Genomic DNA, 7,304 nt, shown 5'->3' on the forward strand with positions numbered 1-7,304 from the left:
GCAAAAGCAAATGGCCGCGTTCGGCGCCTAGCTAGTCTTCAAGTCTTCTCACCAGCATGGAGCTAAGTGCTTCCACTGGCTAGGCATAGTCATTGGGGACAGTGTCGACGGCCAGCGCAGAGCATGGTGCTTCCACTAGGATGTGGGCGGGAGCCCCCGTGAGGCCCCAAGGCGGCACTCAGGATACTCCGGGGCGTGTACAGCCCCACTCATTATTATGTGAGAGTGTCACGAGCGGAGACCTGCTTAGGCCGGAGCCTTGCTTCATGTCGCCCAACGAGGACCCCGCCGTGCGCCACCCCTGACCACCATTGGGGAGACCGGAAACCAGGACAAGAGCAAGGGGCCAGAGGGACATTGGCGGCATCCTCGGCGATCGTAGGCCCCCCACCGGGAAGAAGGGCTCGCCGGTGCCTTCCCCGGCAGGGAACCTACCTCCAGGCATGGCCCTGCTTCGTGTAGCGCGAGGAGGTCCCTACCACCAGGCTTCCCACGCACTGCTCCCAACGTCCTTCGTGCTCCTGCGGGGGATCCATCATCCTGAGAGTCCTGGTGGCAGCTGCACCCTGGTTCACCTGCGATTCATGGTCAGCGTAAGCTTGCTCCTGCGGCGTTAGCTATACCCAAAGGTTGTCGCCGTTGGAGATGTTAGCTGGGCTTGGTGGTGGCTCGAAGGAGAGCTCGGCCTCGTGTATATCCAGCGCCTAGCCTGGCGTGGGGGGTCGGCTGGGGCCCTCTCCCAGCGCGTGCCTTGGATCCATCACAACAGGGACGTAGGCTTCCGGGCTAGCCGCACCAGAAGCGTCGCCCGGCTACCTCACATTCCCGCGTTCTTCAGTCGCCCTCTGGTCATGTCGGCCAGGGGCCGATACTCTAGCGCGGCCCCTGGTGATGTCGCCTGGAGCAGCCCCGCACCATGGTGGCACGTTCGGAGGGGTGCAGGCTGCTCCACGGGGCTGGTCGACGCTGAGAGGCTCTCCATGGGCCCTGGGAGGGGGCGCACGGTTGTGTCGGGGATGAGCGCATGCCCCCACCACCGCATGCGACATGGGCATGGTGCAGAACGGTGCCGCCACCCTGCACGCCGCATCCAGCACCTCGGTGACCCGTTCCATCAGGGCGTCGCGGCCACTTTCCAGCAGCCTGCATCGTAAGATCTCTCGGGCCACGATGACCACTCCACGCATGTTTGCTTGTTCCCTGCATGTGTGTGGAGCGGTTGCTGCAGCATAGTTTGCAAATCCGCGGCGGCGTGATGCCAGGGGAGAAGGTTGCACCGTGCGCCCCCCACGGTTGGTCGCCCCCGGCGGAGCACGGGCCGCGAGCAGAGCGGAGTGGAGGTCTTCCTCGTCGGCGGGCGCAGTCGAAGAGGCCTGGACGACCCATGCTCAACATGCACCCTCGGGACGTCGGCCATGGCATCGGCGGAGCAGCGGAGGACTGGTCCACGGAAGAGAAGATCCAACGCACCCCTACATGGCGCGCCAAATGTCGGATTAAGGGATCGGCATACCCTTGAGAGGTTCAAACTCTGGGATGCGTGCGGAGATCTCAACCTACCCAGCCTGCCTACTGGCGATCCTCCTCAGCCTTGCGTGACAAGCTCAACAATACAAAGAGACACAACAGTTTCTCCTGGTTCGGGCCACCTTGTGGTGTAATACCCTACTCCGGCATTTTGGTGGATTGCCTCAGTGGGCTGAGGATGAGCTAGTATAGTGGATGAACTGGCCTCAGGAGGTGAGGTGTTCTTGAGCTCGAGGGAGCTAGTGTGGTGTGAGCTAGTTATACTTGTCCCTCTCTATTGTGGTGGCTAGTCCTATTTACAGTGGCCTTGGTCCTCTTCCCAAATGTTGGCGGGAAGGTATCCCACAACGGCCGGATTTGAAAGGGGACAAGTAGTACAGCTTATCCTGACAAAAATAGTCTTCGCCTGTGAAAAGCCTCTTGTCGGGACGCTGCGGTGGGCTCGTCGATGACCTCCGTCCTGCCGTCCTAGCGGTCTTGGTCTCGTTGCACCAGAATGGAAACGTTTTGTTGATTCCTCGGGACTCCGCGCCTATAGCTTGCCTCCTTTGCACCAAAGAGGAAACCTGCGCTCTGCGCCTGCCTGGCCTTGGTCGTCATGGCTCACGTCAGCTGAGCCTCGTGAGGTAAACCTTGCATAGAACTCTCCTCTCCTCGGGAGCTAGCCTGAGGAGGCCGGTCCCCTTGGGGGTCTCGGTGTTGTTCGCCTCATGATGCTTGGCCCCTCGCGAGGGTCTTGAGTTGTTGATGCTGAAGCTGGGTCGTACCAGGCCGTCGATGGAACCACATGGTGGGCCATAGGCAGGCAGGGCTGGATACCCCCATATCTAGGACACCGACAGTGCCGCGAGGGACGAACACGGAGGCGGACGATATCACCAAGAGAGCCTCCCGAAGGCTCCCAAGGAGCCGGGAGTGTTTGAGGAGTGGCTCTTCAAGCCATCTGCGGCTCCCCCCACCACGTCTCTAGCACCGCCTCAGAAGGACCTGCCTCAGGCACCTGTAACTGGTGCCCCAGCATGCGTCCATCCCATAGGGGCCCGCCTGCTGCTTGCGCTCGAGCCTTGGGAGGGGTGCTGGACTAAAGAGTTCATGGCGAACCTGCTTCAAGGGACCTTGCCAGAGAAGGAGGAGAATGCCGATCGTGTGGCTCATCAAGCCACCGCGTACTACATCCAGGACGATGAGTTATATCGCAAGAGGCCCAATGATGTTTCATTGCGATGCATCTCTAGGGAGGAGGGATTGGAGCTGCTAGCGGACATACATGGTGGGGACTGTGGGCACCATTCCTCGTCACGCACTTTGGTGGGCAAGGCGTTCTGCAGAGGCTTTTACTGGCCCACCGCGCTCAACGACGCCGTAGAGCTGGTGCATTCCTGTGAAGCATGCTAGTTCCACGCCAAGCAAATTCACCAGCCTGCACAGGGACTCCAGACAAAACCGCTCACATGGTTGTTTGTGATCTGGGGGCTGGACATCTTGGGGTCGTTCCCTCGTGCGCCATGGGGCTACCGATACCTCTACGTCGCCATCGACAAATTCACCAAATGGGTGAAGTTAGAAGCCGTTTGCACCATCCCAGCTGGATCGGCAGTCAAGTTCATCATGGGCATCGTGAGCCAGTTTGGGGTTCCTAACCACATCATCACCGACAATGGCTTGCAATTCACTAGCAACCTTTTCAAAACATATTGCGCTAACCTTAGAATGCAGATATGCTACGCCTCAGTGGCACACCCTCGGAGCAACAGCCAAGCTGAGCAGGCCAATGATGAAGTCTTGAGGGGCCTCAAGACAAGAACCTTCAAGAAGAAGCTCGAGGCCTGCGGCAGGGGCTGGCTCGACGATCTACAGTCCGTGTTGTGGTCCATCCGCACCACTGTGACCAAGCCAACGGGAGAAACGCCGTTCTTCCTCGTCTACAGAGCAGAAGCGGTTCTCCCACACAAGGTCAAGCATCGCTCCACGCGGGTCCTAGCCTTCGACAAGGCGCGTCAGGACGCCACGTGGGGGATGGATCTTGTGCTGGGGGAGGAATGCCGCCGTCAAGCCTTGCTCCGGGCGGCAAGATACCAGCAGGTGTTGCGGCGGTATCACATCCGAGCATCCGCTCCAGGACGTTGGATGTGGGCGACCTCGTCCTGAGGCGGGTGCTCTCCAGGGAAGGACTGCACAAGCTCTCTCCCATGTGGGAGGGCCCGTTTAGGATCGCCCGTGTCTCTAGGCCTGCCGCTGCGCGCCTGGAGACACAGGACGGGGTCCCCATCTAGAACGCCTGGATCATCCAGCACCTCCAGAACTTCTACCCCTGAAGAAAAGCTCCGACCTGTGAAGCAAGGCTCCGGCCTGTGAAGGTCTCCGCTCGTGACACTCTCACGTAATAATGAGTGGGGTTGTACACGCCTCGAAGTCTCCTGAGATTCGTCCTAGGGCCTCATGGGGCCTCCCTCCCACGTCTTTGTGGGAGCACTTAGCTCCGCGCTAGTGAGAAGACTACATTAGGTGTCGGGCGCGGCTGTTCATTTGCTTTCCGAAGTTGCTTGCAGTTTTTTAGTAATCTTTCAATGGATTCGGTGCTTTCGTGTTTTAGTTCGCTGAGTAAATTTCTTCTCCTCCCGCTCCTTTGTTTTTGGCCTGAGGACAGGAGAGAGGTGGCAGTTCCCATCACTCTCCCTCGCGCACCTCATGTGTGGGGGCTAGGCAGGTGTGTGTGCCTTGGGCCTATCCTCGTGCGTGCACACCACGCCAAACCCCGCTGCCCTGGTGCTTCGGCCTTGTCCTCGCGAGGAGCCCTCGATCAAGCCCACATGCATCAGCACCCCTCATATCCGTGCCCCCCGGGTAGCGCGATGCGGTGCATTAAGTCAGAGCTAATCTATGGCAGGGGGCTCACTTAAGGAGGAGTGAGATGCTCGTCAGGTTTCCTTTTCCTCTAAAAAGTAGCCCTGCAGCGGTTCCACGGCGGCTCCCGGGACCCTGAGGCGTCTCCCGAGGTTGGTGACCTCCAGCTCCCCAGGAAGGGGGCCTCGTTGAGCGCGAGAAGCCAAGTCCTCACGAGGAGGAAAGCTGCTACGCACATATCAAGCTAAGTTTTCCTATCCTCGCTTACTCAAAGCGCAAACATTATAGCACTACATCAAGATAGAAAACATAGCATAGAGGGCATAATTGCCATAGTTCATTACACGCCCCGGCGGGGTACACCATCTTTTTTTCGAATTACAGGAGAAAGGAAAGGCTAAACAAAGAAGACCCGAGGGCGTACGAACCCGGCACCAGCGCGGCATCCTCAAGTAGTGCCTCAAGGTGGCCTGGCGCTCCACCAGTTCCCCCATGGGCAACCTGGGGCTGCAGTCAGTCTTGAGTCCAAGTTCGGTGGCCCCCAGACTCACGCCGGACTCCTCTCCAGCTTCACTGGAGCGCTGCGACGGGATGAACCACCGCCATCCTCGACCCAAGAGCGACGGCGTGGGGGGCGGTCGTAGCCACCACTGCTCGAGCTACCATCCGAGGAAGAGCCGTTGTCGCGAGAAGAAGAGCGCGCACCGCCAGGGCCAAGCTCACCTTTGCCACCCTCATCATCGTTGCCGTCCTCCGGGCAGCACCCCACGCGGAGGCCGTCCTCCCTGAACACCCTCACATAGAGGGTCGCCAGGCCGTCATACATGAAGTGGAGGGTGCACCTTCCACCCAGGCCTCGCGCGCGGGCAAATGTCTACCCGCCACGGGTCAGGACCACACTGCTAGTGGCGGCGACCTTAGTCCTGACCCATGAAGCTCTGCTGCTGCAGCCGTCAGCCTGCAGCCAGAGACCATCGAGCCCCGAGGATGGAAGCTCGCCGGAGAAGAAACACTGAAGCTAGAGTGAGGTGTCGATCGGGCTCTCCGACCACACCACGAACTCGGGGAGCACGTCCAGCGAGGAGAAGCGCGGCCGAGGAGGGCGCATGAGCATGGCGCGCCTCCCCTCGTCATGGGCGCTGCTCCGAAACCGATGGCCCTCACCGCGAGAAGAGGTGCCAACGCAGGCACCAAGAGAAACACCAGCTCTGGGGGGGCGCACCCGTGCCCGTGGGGGCCGCCACGGGGGCAGCAGGGTGCTTACGGGGACGGTTGCGGCCTCTCTTGGGAGGTGGAGAGGCTGGTCCCTCCTTGGAAGCTTTCCCCTTCTCGGCCGCCGAAAACCTCCTCGACAACGCCATGGAAGCAAGATGAAGAAGGAGAAGAAGCGGGCGGCAGGAAGGCAAAGGAGAGATGAGCGGGGGGGCTCTGCCCCTCCCCCACATTTATAACCAAGGAAGGCCAACCACCAGCCTTCACGACCTCGCGCCATGATGATCTTGTACATGCCGCATCATTCTGTCAAGTCGAACAGTTGCCAAGGTAGCGTGGGGAAGTGGAGATGCCCACGTCCCATCAATCGCCACGCATCATCAACGCCATAGGCGGTTAGGGCCCGCGGTGCTCCGCACTTGCCCTTTGGCTTTGCCTGGAAACCAAGTCCGAGCGCGCCTTGGGCCCGGGGGCTACTGTAGGCGTTCTGGATATGGGGGTATCCAGACTTGCCCGCTTGCGGCCCACCACGTGGCTCCATCGATGGCCTGGTAAGGCCCAGCTTCAACATCAATAGCTCGAGACCCTCACGAGGGGCCAAGCCGCGCGAGGAGGACGATGCCAAGACCCCCTAGGGGATCGGCCTCTTCAGGCTGGCTCCCGAGGGGCGGAGAGTTCTATGCAAGGTGCACCTCACGAGGCTTAGCTGGCGTGAGCTATGATGACCAAGGCCAGGCGGGCGCCAGCAGGCACAGAGCGCCAGTGTCCTCTTCAGTGCAAGGGAGGCAAGACACAGACATGGAGTCCCGAGGAATTAGCCAAAGGTTTCCATTCTGGTGCAACAAGACCAAGACCACCACGATGGCAGGATGGAGGTCATCACCAAGCCCACTGCAGTGTCACGACCAGGGGCTTTTCGCAGGCGAAGACCACTTTTGTCAGGATAAGTTGTACTACTTGTCCCCTTTCAAATCCGGCTGTTGTAGGATCCCTTCCCGCCAACATTTGGGAAGAGGACCAAGGCCATTATAAATAGGACTTAGCCACCACCATAGAGGGGATCCATTCTCACCCAACCACCTCACCAGCTCTCTTGAGCTCAAGAACACCTCACCTCCTGAGGCCAGTTCATCCACTGTACTAGTTCATCCTCAGCCCTTCGAGGTAATCCACCAAAATGCTGGAGTAGGGTATTACACCGCAAGGTGGCCCGAACCAGGATAAACTGTTGTGTCTCTTTTTCTCTTCGAGCTCGACGCGCTAGGCCTAGGAGGATCGCGAGTAGGCAAGCTGGGTAGGTTGAGATCTCTGCACGCACCCCCAGAGTTCGAACGTTTCAAGGGTTTTCGGAACCCATAATCCAACAAAAACGGAAATCAAACCCAAAATGAAATATCTCGATTCAGTGAAATAGATCATTCACCAGGTCAAAATAGTGAACTAAATCCAAAATTGAACACCTCAATCGAGTAGCATGTTGTACAGTATTATAGTACTCCATGAACACGTTGAAAGTCAAATTAATGAATTCGTTTGATATAAGCATATCTCCGTTCATGTGTGGATTGCAGACAACATGTTCTCAAATTTAAATATTTGAATGCAAGTTTATATTGAAACATGGTTTATATTAGTCTTTGATGCATAAAACGCGACCTCCCCCTCTCTCGGACTCCTGCTCTCTCTCTCTCTCTCTCTCTCTCTCTCTCTCTCTCTCTCTC

This window comes from Triticum aestivum, chromosome 4B (assembly GCF_018294505.1).
Source record: "Triticum aestivum cultivar Chinese Spring chromosome 4B, IWGSC CS RefSeq v2.1, whole genome shotgun sequence".
Taxonomy (NCBI): Eukaryota; Viridiplantae; Streptophyta; class Magnoliopsida; order Poales; family Poaceae; genus Triticum; species Triticum aestivum.